The sequence below is a fragment of the Bidens hawaiensis genome, unplaced genomic scaffold, assembly GCF_021521415.1.
Source record: "Bidens hawaiensis isolate Kalapana, Puna unplaced genomic scaffold, B.hawaiensis_p1.1 tig00084563_1, whole genome shotgun sequence".
Taxonomy (NCBI): domain Eukaryota; kingdom Viridiplantae; phylum Streptophyta; class Magnoliopsida; order Asterales; family Asteraceae; genus Bidens; species Bidens hawaiensis.
The window spans coordinates 1-18,304 of record NW_027504101.1 but is presented as its reverse complement, the minus strand read 5'-3'; the positions used below and the strand labels follow the sequence as shown (position 1 = coordinate 18,304).

Sequence of the window (18,304 nt, the reverse complement as noted above, 5' to 3'; positions counted from 1 at the left end):
AACTTGGATTAATTATAACTATTTACATTTAATTTTGGTTTTACGGACTAGATATGCATAATTTTTTAATCAGTATAACAATTTTCAAAATAATTATTGTTGCATTTGTTAATTTATGAATTAACAATTTTGAGTTGATCTATACTCATAGTATGTTGATAGAAGTTTTTTAATTGTGAAACATGAGAAAATGTGAGAGAAAAAAGTTAATGGCTACACTGGATCATTGGATCTAAGTTTTTTTTTGGCAATAAAGTTATTTACAAAAATAAGATTTTGATTTATATTTTATTGTGGTAAGAAAGTAGAATCTACCCGTGGTGTTATAGTAAATTGGTAAATTGTCATTTTATTTTAGACAAATGCAACTCAAAGTATAAATATAACATTTTTTTAACTTACTCTACTATTGTATATTTGAGTAGGAACATACACAAATTTCTTATATATATTTTATGTTTTTGTTAGTATTATTAACCTTCATGACTGATGAGAAATCAGAGTCTATATATTATGCATCGGAGATTGTTTTAAAGAAAAAAAGAAAAAGAAATTCGAGAGCTGACAATTAGAAGATGAAAAATTGGAAAAACATGTCAAAAAGTGATAATTTTGTTTTTAAGAACCTTATATAATATATAAATTTTAGCATTTTAATTTTTCAACCCGTGTAACACACGGGTTTTTAACCTAGTATATATATATATAGAGAGAGAGAGAGAGATAGAGAGAGAGATCAATCAATCAATCATACCCAGTGAAGTCCCACCAATAGCAAAGCTATAGGTAGGGTATGGGGAGGGTGGGATGTAGGCATAACGTACCTCTATCCAAAGGGATAAAGAGGTGGCTTCCAGAGAGACCATCAGCTCTAAAGTACATATGTATGAAGCAATACAAAGGAAATCAAAGTTCAACAGTAGTAATAGTAATAGTACTACTACTACTACTACTACTACTACTACTACTACTACTAATAATAATAATAATAATAATAATAATAATAATAATAATAATAATAATATGGAAAAAATATATTAATACTATATATATGAGAAGAATAATACTAATAATAATACTAATACTATATATATATATATATATGTGACCAAAATAAGGTAAATAGAAGCCCTAAGGAATTCTTTTCTCCTTAAAAATCCTTAAATTTAATTCTACTTCTCCATGAATTCCTATCCCCAACCATGTCCCCGGAGAGGTTTAGGTCTATCAAATCATTCCTAATCCTCTCATCTCATGTCAATTTAGGTCGTCCTCTACCCCTCCTCCATTCTATAGTAATGTTTTCTACGGATCTAACAGGATTCGTCGTCTGTCTTCTCTTCACATGTCCTAACCATCTCAATCTCCACTCTTTTATCTTGTCTTGTATGTTCGTTACCCCTAATCTCTCCCGAAACACAATGTTTCTTATTTGTCTAACCTTGTGTGCCCACACATTCAGCGTAGCATTCTCATTTCTGCTACCTCCATCTTCCGCATTTGTGCCTTCTTGATGGCCAGCAATCCGTTCCATATAGCATTGCAGGTCTAACTGCAACCCTATAAAATTTTCCCTTTAATTTAGTTGGGAACTCTTGTCGCACAATATACCTGTGGCTGCTTTCCATTTACACCATCCTACCTGAACTTGATGGGTCACATCACTGTCTAATTCCCTATCGCTCTGAACAAATGATCCTAGATACTTAAACTTCGTTACCTGCGGAACCACTTGCCCTTCAATGGTGATCTGTACATCCTCATTGTCATTTCCCCCACCAAAGTCACAGTGGAGGTACTCCGTCTTAGAGCGACTAATCCTTAAACCTTTTGTCTCTAAGGTTGTTCACCACTCCTCAAGCCTCATGTTTAGATCTTGTTTCCTCTCAGCAAGTAACACAATATCGTTTGCGAACATCATGCACCACGGAAGTGTCCCCTGAATCGACTTTGACAACTCATCCAATACTACTGCAAAAAGAAACGGACTCAGCGCTGACCCTGGTGAAGACCTACCTCTACTGGGAAGAAATCAGTATCCCCCACTGACGCACAGACACCTGTTGCACTCCTTGTATACATATCCATAATTGTCTCTATGTATTTCCTTGGTACTCCTCTACCCTCCAAGCACTCCCACAGCACTTGTCGTGGCACAATGTCGTAGGCCTTTCCTACGTCAATAAACACCATATTCAGGTCACGCTTCTTCACCCTATACTTTTCCATCAATCTTCTTAAGAGAGAGAGAGAAAGAGAGAGAGAGAGAGAGAGAGAGAGAGAGAGCTCCCTTTCTTCCACCGTTTCTATTCGCCATAGAATTGCCATCTCCTACTTCTTTCCGGCGCCGTAACATTTGCTATTGATTTCCTCCCTAAAGTATTTTGCCTTGAGATGGTGTCGGGTCCCCTTGCCACTCGTCGGACAAGTAAGTTTTAATCTTTGAAACTCCGATTCTATGTTTCCGGCAGAACGAAGATTCATATCATTACAGTGAATCAAACTCATTTGTATTTTGTATAGTAATCGTGTCTTATGTACGGTTGTTGAGATACTGACTGATGTTTTGTTTGTGATTTATGTAATTAGGTTAAATATGCTAATTTGTGTCAAAAGGAAATTGAACAAGGTAGCACCAGATGGATGGGGGAGTAGATTTTATCAAATTCTGATGTATGAAAGTTTAGGTGTGATTTTATATTTACTTTAGCTACGGTTTATCGCACCACAGTTCATTTTACTTGGCTAATTATTTAGATTACATTCTCTAACTGATTTAATATCTTACTCGAGCCTTGTGTTTGTTTAGTAGGACTGAGCAAGTGGGTGAAAAATGAGGAGGACCCATGTCAATGGATTGTTATCACCTGCTATCTAAGTGACCAAAGCATTCTAGCCCATCCGGGTGAATATGTTTTCTCCCTCCATAATTGCACCAACTGTTGTTGAAAGCAGTACTTCTTGACCTCCATATCTAAACACAGCATATTTCCCAGTAACTAGTTCCAACAACACCACTCCGAACGCATAAACATCAACTTTCGACGTAACCAAACCATTTTCTACATATTCAGGAGCCATATAACCTCTAGTACCCACAATTCTATTATCATTCCCTTCATCAATAGTTCTTGCAAGACTAAAATTTGTAATCTTTGCTCTTAGATTACCATCAAGAACTATGTTGCAGGAGTTAAGGTTATTATGCACATACCCCGGCTTGGTGAAGTTATGAAGATAACGAAGCCCGCTAGCCACATCAATAGCGATCTGAATACGTGTACGCAAACTACGAGGTTCCTTTAGCCAATCTTTAAGCGAACCCATCTTCATGTATTCTAAAACAAGGTACCACGATTCTTGATGCTTGCAAAAACCATTCAGTTTTACCAAAATAATATGGTTAATCTTGCTCAACATATTCACTTGCTTGCATCCATCAATACTTGTCTTTTTAACAGCTAAAATCTGGTTTCCAAACATTCCTTGGTACACAGATTCTTTTATCCAATGCTTACTATCAAAGTTTTGTGTAGCGGTTTGCAGCTCCTTAAAGCTATAAACTTTAGTAATTCGCTCAAAGCTTGAGATTTTTGCAAGAAGATCTGCAGGCAAAATCTCGTTTTCTGTCTCGGTATTCCTTTTTCTCCTCATGTAAATCATGCCTACTATAGTAACCAGAACAGCTGTGAATACAAGAAAAGAACACGCTGCTGCAATTCCAACTTTTATTGATTTGTGCGCGTTCGATCTTCTAGCAGAAGTTAACGAATTTGGTGGATTATAACTGAAAGAATTCAAAATAACATAAAAAGTGGTGATCAACAATATCTTTCGTGTATTGAATAACTATAAAAACCATATCTCTTAAAGATTAAAATGAAAATGATAACTATTAATAAAGGTAACCATCTAATAATAATAAAACGTTATTAACTATCTGAATATTCAAAACAGAGATAGAACACTATTAGTAAAAGACTTGCTTTTGTCGAAATTTTGGCTCAGTTTTGCGTAGAACGTCCTATTTTGCTTGTAGTGGAATAATGACTAACGAACAAAATTAAAGAATAAAACTATAAAAGATACGTCAAATAATTGTTGGGGATTTTGAAATAGCAACTTGAATAATCAGAGTGTCGTATGATAACTTTCAGATTAGAAGTTAGTTTGGTACGTGGTTCCCCAAAATACTTTAATCGGATAAAACTCTGACTTGAGACAAGAAATTTGTATGGAATGTGTATAGAAGAAGAACCAGAGAGATCGTCGATCAAACATAAATGGTGTTTTATCTCTATGGCAGTTATCAATACAGATAATTGCTTCAAGCAGTTATCTTTTCAAATTTTAAATATTAGTTTTAATAAGCCCCTAGACCTGCTAGGGGCCGCCCCTAGGACCCCGCAACCGAGGCGCTTTCCCCGGATCCCCGTTCGTTAGGAGCTTCGCCCCAAATCATAACAAACTAAAACAAGTGTGCACTCCGCACATCCCTAGCTTGCTTAATGTTTATTATAATACATTGTCGACCAATTAATCTAATTGCACTAAAATATTAACAATAATAATAACTATAATGGATAATAATAAACTTGATTAAAAGTACTTACCGTTGGATTACTGTCGGGGAAATATAAGGTTTGTCGGGTAAAGGAATCAACAACGTAGTGAAAGTGTACAAAGTGTCGGTTTCACTAATCCCGTTTGCTGTTAGCACACTTTCGGCAGTCACGTTAAATCTGCGAGCAACAAGATTCACACTATCACCGAAACTAAGCCGGTAGGTCAACAGATGTTTTGTGCCATTCAAGATTTGATCTTTCGTAGGACAAGCACAACGAAGTGGAACTTTGAGTTCAAACACTTCTTTTAACTCGAATTGGTCGTACAGATTTGCATGTTTAAACGAAGCACAAGTCGATAAACCCTGAAACGTGTTATTTGCTACAACAAAATAGGTTAGTGATTGTGGTTTAATACGGTAAGTGCTATTGATTGATAATATTTATTGGAGCAAGAACAGTTTACTGGAATTATGATCTCTTTGTCATCAGGGAAAACGGTGGTTTTCGAGGCATTATTGATTCGGGCAAGGTTAGATGGGTTGGCGGACATAAGGGCGGCGATGGTGGCGACGCAGTTGTATGGTGGTTGGGATTTGAAGACAAGAAAGGAGGTACAAGAAGTGTGTTGGCCGTTGCAAGTGTAGAGGGTTTTTTTTGTGCAGTTAAATGGTTGGTTTGCTGAGTATTGTTGTTGAGATTTGATGCATGAAGATTGGAAGCTGATGAACATGAAGATATTGAGTATAGCCCACTTCATATTTGAAATATCTTTTATCTTTTGAAGAAGTGAGGTGAAAAGATTATGGTTGTGTGGGTGTTCAGGACTTAAGAATACCATGGCCTTTATGATTTATAATAATGGAGATTGGGATGATAGGTAAGTATATATATTTTTAGTTCTCTTTTATTAAGAGAATTCATATAATTTTGTTTGTTGTTAATGTTGGAGAGAATCTATAGGTAATTTTTCCGATTTGTAAGCGCTTAAAAAAGTTTTTGTTCGAGTTAAAAAACTAATGTCTTTAGACAAATAAATATATGAGTCGGGTAATTTTGTAAATTTTAACCTGTGAATCAAAGTAACACTACTATTGTTAATTCCTATCAGTAACAGAAAGATGAAACATTCCAAGTACATAACTAGTTTGTAAGTCTTCAGATTTTGTTATTTTCTAATTGTATTCATGTGAACCTAGTTTCCCCAGAATCTTGCCTAATATATGGATTTGGCATTTATCTATGCAGAAATGTTCAAAGCTTCCGAAAACTAAATAATAAAAAACATAATTGTTACTTTAGCAGTTAGGCTATGTATTTTATTAATTCAATAGTGAGTTGAATAGGTCAAAATTGTATATTTTTCATGTACACGTGTAAGATGACATGTCATATTTTATTTATAAAAAAGAAGACTTAATTATAGAAGCTGTTTTTATATTTATACTAAATTTCACTCAGTATTCTTTATCTTCAAAATTGATAAGTTTTTTTCTTTATGTTTCATAATCCAACAACGTTTGTTCTTTTGCCCAAATCTCGTTAAATTCAGTCGTTGAGTAAGATCATGTGCGGCTCACGTGGGGGCATAACAATAATTTCACAACCCCCTATTAATTTTCTTATAAATTTTAAACAAATTAAATTAAAACATTTACAAATATTTATTTAATTTAACCCCAATCCAAAACCTATATTATTTAATATGTATTTAAATTAAATATATTATTTAATTTAACCACAATCCAAACCCTAGAGCACCCCCCACCTTCTCTCCTACCTCCACAGCATCCAACAGCACCACCTCCGGCCACCACAACTGTCGCACCAACATCACCTCCTATCACCACCTCCGGGCATCACAACTGTCGCACCAACATCACCACCTATCACCACCACCACACTCACACTCCACCTGAAACATGTGCGGCTCACGTGGGGGCATAACAATAATTTCACAACCCCCTATTAATTTTCTTATAAATTTTAAACAAATTAAATTAAAACATTTACAAATATTTATTTAATTTAACCCCAATCCAAAACCTATATTATTTAATATATATTTAAATTAAATATATTATTTAATTTAACCACAATCCAAACCCTAGAGCACCCCCCACCTTCTCTCCTACCTCCACAGCATCCAACAGCACCACCTCCGGCCACCACAACTGTCGCACCAACATCACCTCCTATCACCACCTCCGGGCATCACAACTGTCGCACCAACATCACCACCTATCACCACCACCACACTCACACTCCACCTGAAACATAGTTTGTTGTTCAAACCCTAACTAAGTATGCAGCGGTAAAATGATAACGAAGATCAAATCACATTGATTCTGTGAATGCCCGTGATGAACTTCTCGAAACTCCCAAGGTCAAGGAAAAATGAAGAGAAAAATCTTCATTAATAAAATTCAAGTCTGGCTTTTCACAATATATTAGCATCATATAAATAGACTTTCAAATTTTAAATAGACCCAAAAAAGGCCATGGGCAAAACACAAAACCAAAAATAAAAATGTAAAAACTGATGAAAAAACATAAAAAGGACCATAACTTTATTTAGGAGGCGTTTTTGGGCTTCGGACGCCACAACGTGCTCCTCGTCTCAAGCTTCGATTTGACTGGTCGTGGGCTTGAAACAGAGCTTCGTAGGCCAAGTTATGCCCGTTTTCGTGTGCCACCTTTGGAAGCACGATCTTGTGCCTCCAAATATAACATGACACACTCTTTAATACTTGGGCCTCCATCAATAAGGAAGCTTGAACGACGAAACTCGACGGCAGCAACCAGTAGGGTTCTACCTTGTTTCGCTTTTCCGGCAAAGGCTGTGCAACTTGGGCATTTTTCATTTGAGTTTTGTGCATACACCACACTATCTCTCGCCGTCGGCAAGGGGATCTGTGGTTGGAAATGTTTCAGGACCTGATCTAGGGCTTATTGATTGAAGCACCAGATCTAGGATTTCTCGGAATACAGCAACGCCACAACACCGCCACCTTCTTAGCCGATTTTTTGGCCATAGAGAGAGAAGTTGAAGATAGGGTCGGATCTTGTATTTAACCCGATGGCGGTGGTGGTAGTCACAAGCGACGATAGTGGTACTTTTTTAGAGAGAGATGAAGATGGTTCCAGATTCGGTGGTCACAGTCAATGGTAGCCGAGGTGATGGTGGTGTTTTGTTAAGGAGAGATTAGAGAGTGTGTTTGTGTTTTCAGTGTTCATAAACAAAGAATCAAAGAGATGAAGTGTAGATATTTTTTCTTTTTTTAATTATAAAAAAATTGAATTAAATAGGTTAAATTACCGGTTCACCTCTCACGTGCAAGGCATATGACTTGACTTAACGAGAAAAACTAACCGGGTTAGGATCAAAGAACAAACGGTGTAGCATTTGAAAACGTAAAGGGCAAAACCTATCAAGTTTAAAGATAAAGAACAAAGAGTGAAATTTGGTATAAAGATAAATGACAGTTTATGTAATTCTGTCCAAAAAAACATAGTTTTCCATATCAAAGTAATTCCTCTATCTATTCTAATAAAAGATACATAATTAAAATTTTTTTCCTTTAAACATAGTTGATTTATTGATTAGGTTTTTCAAAAATTTTACTTTTAGACTGTGTCCTTTATAATACATGTTTATTTGATTTTCGTCATTTTATTTAACGTCCATTCGAAAATTAAGTTAGATGGAGTCATATGCCATGAGCAAATAGGTAATTTCCTATGATATTTGTTTGATAATTAATGAATTATAAATTACATAATCTAATGGTCCCCACCTTTTACACAGACCTTTATTCTCTCTACTCATTCATCTTCTCCATCCCAACTTCTCCACCCCAATTGCCGACCAAGACCACCACCGTCATCCTTCTACCAGTTTACGTTATGATATATTTACTTAGGCTAAGGGTATTTGAGCTTGATCCCATCCCAAGTGATCCAATACTAATCCGACATGTAGGCGCTGACGTGCCACATGATCAAGCCCCATAGGGTGTAGTTGTCCATGTGATCCGGAGCTTGATTGATTTTTTTTTTGTTAAACACAAAATACTAAACTAAATCATTTCATTAAAACATAAATAAAAAGGAAAATAAAAACATAAATTTAAAATGCAACCTCTAAAAGAAATACATAAAATAACGTTTTTTTTTTTTTCGCTAATTCCTTCCGAACACGACCTTTTTCTTCCTCCATTATCGGTTTATCAGATGGCGGTAGGTGGCTAAAGTATTTGGCTAGAAAAGCCAATCTCTTGAACCAGTTTTTTGTATGTCGAGCTTCACCAATCGAGAAGATGCAACTTGATAATTCCTTAATTTCCCTTTTATAGTCGTCATCATCAACCAGTTTTTTCCCACGTTCCCTACCCGAGAGACGGCTACAACCTTGGTCTCTCAAATGACCTTCGGACAAGTTTAGGTCGAACTGAATTTGATTCTCCGACCCGCTCGAAGAGACGTATGTGCCGAGCGAACTAGTTTTCATACATTTTATCCCTTCTCCAAATTCCTACGCACATTGTTGCATCCATTTCGAGCACTTCCTTAACAACTCCCACAAGTAGCCCTCGTCAAACGTCTTCACCATCCCGTACTTCATAAACACCTTTTTTTTCCATTCATCACAAGTGAATTGGTAAATCGAGAGATTATCGGTCCCACTCTGCCGCATTCGGTTAGCATTTCGGTTATGTAGGTTGGTAAACAATCCTACAAATTTATGAATATCGTTCCACTGACCCGATATCATATTTTCGATATGTTCCGTACTCCCCACTTTCATATGAAAACATTCCCGAACCTTGCCCCAAAAAAACTCGACGTCTTTGAAATTCGGCTACAAAATAAATAACAAAAAATGTAATAATTGCATATAAAAACTAAAAAGATATATTAAAAAGTAAATTCCAAAAAATAATTTACATGCATTCCGATCTTAGGATATTTCAATCCACGCATTTGCCAATGCGAGTTTCTATTCCTTAGACCACGGAGTAACCTTCCTCTTACTCTCAACTGGTGCCGATGAACCACCCGCTTCTCCGGTTTTCTTCCCCTTACCTTTGTGGGATCGTTTTGAGGGTTTAGCCGCCACATGTTCCGACCCCGGTTGTGGCTCTGATTGTGTCTCCGGGACCGAATATTCGGCTTGCCACATCTCAGAGTTGTAAATAGTCGCGTTTTGAGAATACATGAAAGCTTGAAACGATGTGTCGTCCAAGTAGTTCAATCCTTTGGGAGATTGAGGGTCGTTGATGTTGAAATTACCCTAACCCGAACTTGACATGGTTATAAATTTGAGAGATTTAAAGATATTTTTTAAATAATAGTACAGAGAAATGGAGTGAGATTGGTGTGTTATTTTTGTAAAATGGGGTTGTTATTTACAGTGGTAGTGGTAGGGTTTATAATAAAAATAAAAATAAAAACTTTTTTTTTAAAACCCAAGCCCAACAGCTCCTTTTGAGCAACCCAATATCCAATGGTTATTTTTAGCCCCGCGGTCCGGCTCGCCCCAGGGCTTCGCTCACCTAATCCCGGACAGGTGGTAGTGGTGTTCGTGATCGCTGCCCGCTACTACGCCCTTCTCGTCCGCGTGTTGGCGCCCCATTACCCATGGCCTTATCTGTAATCATTTATTATATGTTACGTTATTACAAAATATGAATGACTCGTTTGAGTCTTATGGAGTTTGATTGTTATTAGGACATAACACTAGTCTCGTGACGTAATATTCATTTTCTTGGATGACTAGGCAGCCCTGCTTGCGGTGCGTGCATATGATGTATATATGTGTGAACCCTTGGGTGGGAAAGTGAAATTGCAGTAATTTTGACGCTATTCTACTAATCTCGTGAAAATAACGTTAAAAGTGGCGGAAGGTTAATCAGACATCATGTGGTGGCGTTGATAGCCGAAAGACAATGGTACATGCACCAATCAGCGGTGTCCCGATGGTTGAGTGTTATGTATCTTATGTCCAAGGCTTGATGCAAAACTACTATCGAGCCGGGGGTCTCACCGGAAGCAGTCTCTCTATTCATAAAGGTTAGAGGTAAGGATGTCTACATCTTACTCTCCACAGACCCTACCATAGCTTTTCTATTGATGAAATATATTGAATACGATGATGATGACGACGACGACTAGGCTGGAAGTCATAACTTAAAATGAAATAAAAACTAATTTTTAAATCAAAACTTGTTTGAACTAGAAGTGTTTAATTTTAATTAGGAATTTCTCAATTTAACTAAAAAAACAAATAGATATGTCTTGAGGCTATGTGCAGTAGGCTACAAATTAGGGCGACAATGAGCGAAATTGGGCGAGAACACCGCCCCCGGGGCGACAAAAAAGGCGAAATTGGGCTGGGCGAGATGTTTTTGTCACCGGCTTGCTTGTGGGAAATATTATTATTATATTATTATGTGTGTGATATATATATGTATATATGTATATATATATATATATATATATATATATATATATATATATATATATATATATATATTAGGCTACACCACCATCACACTCGTAAAACAAAACTCACTCTTTACCACATGACGCAATTCGCCCCATTTTGTAACCCCTCCACTACAAATAGTCTGGTATAATTAAAACTATTTAAATGAATTTAACTTTTGATTAATGGTCATGTCAAACCTGACATAAAACTTAAAAGCAATCATGACAAAGTTCATTATAAATTTATAATAAACAAATGAATTAATTTGTATATATCTAAAATATATAACAATATTAAAAAACAATTTGGATGATTCATTAAATTAGTGGTACACTTATTTTAGGAATATGACTCTCAGGTCAAACTGCTAGTTATATAAATACTCCTTTCATTAGGGGTGTTTACGGTTCGGTTTTAAACCGTGAAGCCGTTTAACCCGGTCATTGGTTTGGTTTTATGATTGGCTTTTTTATTCAACTTTCAGTCGGTAGGTTTTAAAATTTTCAAACCGCAATGAACGGTTGGTTTATGGTTTAAGATTTTTTAAACCGTATAAAACCAGACTAGACCGTAAGATTCAATCAAATTTCAATTTGTAAAAAATAATTTATAATACTTATGTAACTACTCATATATTAACCTAGGTTTAATTAAAATAGAATCAATTTAACTCTATAGTTTATTAGTAATCCACAATGCCATAATTTAAATAGTTAGATTTATAAATCGGTATTTATTTCAAAATTTTACTGTACTTTTTAAAATGCATAATAAACCAACCGTAAGTAATTTGTGCTTCAAGTTAATTTCAATTCTTCCAGGCCTAGTTTTTTTGTATATATTTTTTAAAAAGTAACCAAATTTGCTTATTGTATAAGAATTTTCTAATCAGCAATACTTGCAAATCCTTGCAAGTATAAAGAGGGTTGTTCAACATGCAAATACGGTCACCTAATACACTCAAACTGTAACTAAACCGTTCGTAACGGTTTGCCTTGGTTTTATTTCTTAATGGTTCGGTTTTGGTTTTCAGTTACTAAAAACCGTTACTAACGGTTTGGTTATGGTTTAACCTAAAAACCGTCAAAACCGGACCGTGAACACCCATACCTTTCACCATCATCAATTCAGATACCATCTTTCTCAAGATATCTTAAGAGTTTAGAAGATTACGAACCTTTGCAAGAAATTAGTTGTTTTGCTGTTGTTACTCTCCCCTCTCGTTGTCATCGCTGCCTCCACCAACTCGCTGGAAACTGCCACCATCACCATATTGAACCCGAAGCACGTACATCATCCTTACTTAAAGTCTCACATCATCCATACTCGTAGGCTACTTCTTCCACAACCGTCGTTGTCTTCAGATGAAATCGATAAAAGATATGGAGTAGCAAAAAGATTAGTCCCTTATAGACCAAACCCACTTCACCACTAAAAGCTTAAAGTTTCCATCGCATTGATCCAGGATTTTATAATTAGATTGTTTCTTTCCTTTTATTTAGTGGTGATGTTTTATTTTACATGTTTTTATATTATTGTTGATTTTTAGTTATTGACATCAAGCTTGTGTATTGACATGATTTTCTAAAATAAAGTACATATGTTTCACATATTTTTATTATGTCCCATTAAAAATATATTTTATTATCTTAAGGAACTTCAGTTAATAAGTTTATCCCTCTTAAGAATATCTCATTATGTTTTTCGGTTTAATAAAAAAAAAATTAGAACTTGGTCAATATCCAAGATAAAAAACACATTCCTATTTAATAAAAAGAAAATTGTTACGGGAGATAATTCCAATTGCTTTCTATAAGCCTGGAATAAATTTGAATTAATTGTTAAAGGGTTCTAATTGGAATTCAATTTTTAAATGTTCAATTAGAAACTTAACAAAATCACAAAAGCAAATTTTATGTGAGTTTTTTTAGACTCCTTGTTTTCTCCATGTTAAATGGCAACTGTAGAACTAAATTTGGGACACTGTATGTTGATCTACTAGATCAAGGTTGTTTGAATTAGAAATTTAATTTTAATTAGAAGTTTAATATCAATTAGGATTTACTCAATTAAATTAAGAAAATAAATAGATATATCTTTGAAGAGGTAGGGTACCAAACCCACCTGATCGCCGATGTATGCAAATATACACTGTAAGGTGGTGGGGTACTAAACACGCCCAAGTACCGAAGCACATCGCTAGGCTCCGAGGTACATTCTATCGAGCGTCAAACATTCCCTGATATCTCGGGAAGCGTGCACCAAAGATCCTCCCAAGCATTGTGCAAAAAGAAAGTATTTGAACACCCCTGACAAAACATAGTCAATAATACTACAGAGACAAACATCACCATCAGTCACATACTTTACACACAAACTTTCTAGACACACGTGGGAGAGCCCTGATTGGTGGAATTCCGGGGATGGCAGGCGATCCACACCTTCTCTCCTCCCATCCGGCTATAAATACCTCACAACCTCAAATGGTAAAAGAATCCGAACCTTGGCGCAAGAATACTTCTAAGTGTTCCGCGGAGCTTTACATTTGTTTACATCCAATCATATTGATTCTCACGCCGGAGGGTGGTTAAGAGAAGTCCTCCCATCTCCTTCTCAAAACAATCTCACGATATTCTGTTTTGTAGGTACTTGTACTTGTTCTAGCCGGATTATACCCAACTTCTCATGGGAGATACCTGATCTTAACCTCGGGAGTAAGCCATCTTTATGGTAAAATTAAAATTATTTAAATGGATTTAAATTAATGGTTTAGTCAAACCTGACATAAAACTTAAAAGAAATCACGGCAAAAACCATCTCCTTCGACTGGAGCATCAGTAATCAGAGCCATGTGTGTAATGAAGCATTCAAACATTTATATATAAGAGAGCAACGAGTAAACTCACGAAGTGAAGAGAAAATAGAGAATAACCAGCAAACTCGTACCGATAAAGTGAAAGAAACAACAAGATGGACGTATGAGAGAAATTCATTTCATTCATCGATAATTTTTAAACGTTAAACAAGTGAGACGCGTCTAGGAAGTTATGGCACTACTCTAAATGTATTAACTTAATTTTATCATTAATTATATGACCCATGAAGCTCTTATAAATATTTCCTTAATTAACCATTAAAAAAAACTCCTTAATCTGGAGTTCCGCCTGAAGAAGCATGGGCCGCCGTAGATGCCGAATCAGACATATAGCCATCCATGCCCCCTCACAGCAATCCCACGAGCCTCTTATCCATTCTCATTCAGTCACAACGGGGTAGCAAATCAAAATTAAAAAAGTCGCATTGGGTTAAAAAAACCACCATATTCATTTCCCAACATAGTATTAAGAAGATGAAGACCTTTCCCTAGATGTTAGTTTTCCTCTCCTTATCACTGCCATCTCGTCCGACAAGTCATCGAAAACATCCCTTAACTATCACGATCATCATTCCACCACAACGACCACCATCAACACAATCTCCAACCTTCGTCGACTACTTCACACACTGTAACACCTCGTAAGATTTCATTATAGAATTAATCCAAAATGTCAATTCTTTAAGTATAGGGACTTAAAATAGAAATTCTGAAAATCTAGACCCATCGTGATACGCGATGGGATAATCAAAGAGCCATCGCATTACACGATGGATCTTCACTGAAATCGATACTTGGCGGCTTCACGATACGCGATGAACAGATCCACAGGATCATCGCGTTACGCAATGATCTTATTAAGCAACCAAGTACACGTGTCAACATGTGGCACGTTTTGACAGGCCACATGTCAACACGTGGCATCCTCGTAGAATTGCGGCGTCGCGATGCGCGACAGCCACATAAGGATTCCATCGCGTATCGCGATGGAGTGTAAAATTTACCTATAAATAGGAGGTTACGGGATTGAACCCCATTCATCCCAAAACACCTTGATTTTACACACACACAGCCTAGGTAATCGTTCCCGATTGCTACGACAAACCAACGTATCATTTTCTCGAAGTACGTGTAAGTATCGAAGTCCCAAACATGTTATCATTCATTCAAGCGTGTTCATATCAAAATCCTACCCGTCAAGTTTTCACTCTTTTCTTGTTATTAGTATTCCATGTACTCGCATTAAGGTAGGAATTATGTTTAAGTTATTTAAATTATAGCTTAGAAATTAGACAAGGCTATGACCTTCAACCTTGAAAATATTTGTAAAGCATTCATAAAGAATTTTCATAAACGTTACTTCTTGACAAAGCAATGTTAACGGAATTATATTCTGACGGGTATGTAGTAACTCTAAGAGGGTTATCACTGGTAATGAGTTTCTTGACAAAGGAAAAGTAATTCGTATAAATCTCAATCAACCGCGGGACCCGTTTACTTACCTGGAGAAACTCACCAATGTGGTAGAACCTATTAAGCCAAAACATGCTATATCAAACGTCACAGTAAAATGATTATTTTCATTGAAAAACAAAGTTGAAAACTTTATCAAGGTTAAGCTTAAGAGCAATAGCTTAATCAAGAAACACCATCCAAATATTTATAAAGACCTATTTACATATAAGTTAATATCATTCCCATTCACAATCAAGAAGGTTTTCAAACACACACCGACGGTACAAGTGAATACGTTAAACTTTTACAAATAGTCAAAACATATTTATACTCTATAAGATGAACAAGTTGGTTATCTTAAAGAGTCAGTCAGCGTTTACATGAGATTACGTGATCTCTAAAACGTTATAATACAAATTAGAAAATAAAAGCAACTCGGACCGATTACACATGTGTCTGGATCCATACACAACTGTATTGCCTAAACAGTCAAAGGCTACGTGGGTACGGGCTAACAGTCATAATTAGTTCTCCATTAGGGTCTACGTGGCTCGGGGAACATTTTTGTGTGTGTAGGGTAGTGGTACAAATATCAGGAATGAAATACTTTCTGCTGAGTTTGTACAGAAATCTATATTTGTATTGTAACAGTATTTTAAATAATTTTAGAGTCATACGTGTTCACCAACATATAGCTTAGCTGAAGTATTTTCCCACCTGTTGTAGGTAACTAAGTATTAGTAAGCAATAGACAGTATTGGAGTCATCATGAATATAGAAGCTCGTGATACAAGATGGCTCGATTTTGATAAATGAAATTCCTTGTAATACAAGCAAGTATTTTGTAACCGATGCTCGGGTGTTTAAAGTCCCGGGAAGCCAACAAATGCCAATAGAGATATCCGATGACACTACTGAAAACATTCCACAATATCATCCGTCAGAAATCCCACCGTATCATTCTTCCGAGGAACTTGAAGTTCAAAGTAGGTTCAAACAAGGGACTAGTTCTGATTCATTAAGCTGGATGGATTGTCATTCCGATCAAAGCAAATGACATTTTGGATCGCCACCACCAAATTATCAATATCAGGCTCCACAAACTATAGCAGGACCTAGTCGAAAACCAAAAATGAGGGTTACTATGCCCTATGATAAGATTCCATTCCAAACATCAATCAATGATCCTTCCGAATCAGAAGAGGAACCTGAGAAGAAGATGAAGAAAATGAAAATCCTCATTTTCCACCATATACAGGACCAATACCCACAATTTTCGAACAAGCTAATGAAATTCGGGAAGAATCTAATCTTATCGAGAAGTTCTATACCAATAATATTCCTGATGTGGAAATGCACACTTATGTTGCTAATCCACATATATACCCAAGGGAGAATGCATATTTATTCTCAGCTGCATCCGCACCTACGGGATATCCTAACTCATCAAATGCGGTGATTGACGAGGAATGAGAAAGTTGACAAGAAGAAAGTAGGGAAGAAAATTATCAAACAGTGTGACAAAATGAAATGTCTTATTAAGAAGTGGATTAAGGATTAAGGATAACTTAGTGATTAAGAATCGTTGTTGGATGTTGTGTTTCCTTCTTGTATCATAAATAATGCAATATAAGACAGTATTTTTCCCTTTAATTAAAACCTTGTTTCATTTACAGCATGTCTAGAAAAGAGAAAGCGAATAGTGGTCCTGAAATCCAAGTTAACAACAAGGAAAAATTTGTTGAAGAAAACATTCAAGCAATACCAAGAATATGTTGAAGGAAAAATTCATGACTTAATTAAAGAAGCCGTAAACCCACTCATTGACTTTATGAAAAATGATCCAAGTAGGAATGCTTTGCATTCTAACAAAAGACTTAGCCGAAGTAAAAGTGAAACGGTAAATTCAAAAAGAGAAACTAAAAGAGAAACTGAAAAGAAAGAAAGTAATAAGATAGAATCGGAAAAGAAGAATGAAGAAAGCGATCAAAGCTCAACTGCTGAAAACGAGCTTCATGACAAAACAAAGAAACTCAAAATACAATAGGGTTGTGATTTCAACGTCTTCGAAGTTTATAACCCGTAATATTTTCATGGTGATAAAGGGACAATTGTTACCCTCCGTTGGTTGGAGGAAATGGAATCGATTGTGGTAAGCCGTAAATGTACCGAAAGGGAGAAGGTCCAATATACCTCCCAGATGTTCAAGGGAAAGGCGTTAGAATGGTGGAATACCCTTATTAAGGTTAAGGTTAGGGAAAATTTGTATAATCTAGAATGGAAAACTTTCAAGGAAATGATTTTGAAGAAATTCTGTCCAATCCACGAAGTAAATTAGATCCAATGTGGAATCATAAAGTCATAGGAACAAATCTCAAAGAATACAAAACCAAATTTCTTGAATATTGTAGGATTGTTCTCATTTAGTCACTCCTGAATTCAACAAAGTGACTCGTTACATTTATGGACTACCAATAGAAATACATGAATTGGTCCATTATCGCATGCCATCTACAACGGAATCCGCTATGGAGTTAGCTGGGTATTTGATGGATAGTATGATCTGGAATAGAGATGAGAAGAAGAAAGATGATGGGAGACAGCCTATTAGAGGAAATAAGAAGAAAGCAGAAAAAAAAGAGAAAAGGAACATTTATGTATACCTGTCCAATCTGCAAAAATTGTGGTAGAAGGCACTATGGTAAGTGTTTACAACCATCTAACACTATCACGTGTAACTTTTGCAAGAAGATGGGTCACATAGAAGCTGACTGTAAAAGGAAGTCAGTGGTTTTTTTTTACTGTGGAGAAAAGGGGCACTTTAGTACCGAGTGTCCGAAAAAGAAATCGAGAACAACAATAGTAGGTGCAAGTGGAAGTGGTGTCAAGAATGATGCCAAGTAAGGAAATGCTCGCGTC

The 18,304-nt window shown here is 36.1% G+C and overlaps 1 pseudogene; it reads right to left on the bottom strand.

Annotated features, from left to right (window-relative positions):
• Positions 1 to 2,892: 2,892 nt before the first annotated feature.
• LOC143607649 (protein LYK5 pseudogene) lies at positions 2,893 to 5,325 on the bottom strand (annotated as a pseudogene).
• Between the last annotated feature and the right edge of the window lie 12,979 nt (positions 5,326 to 18,304).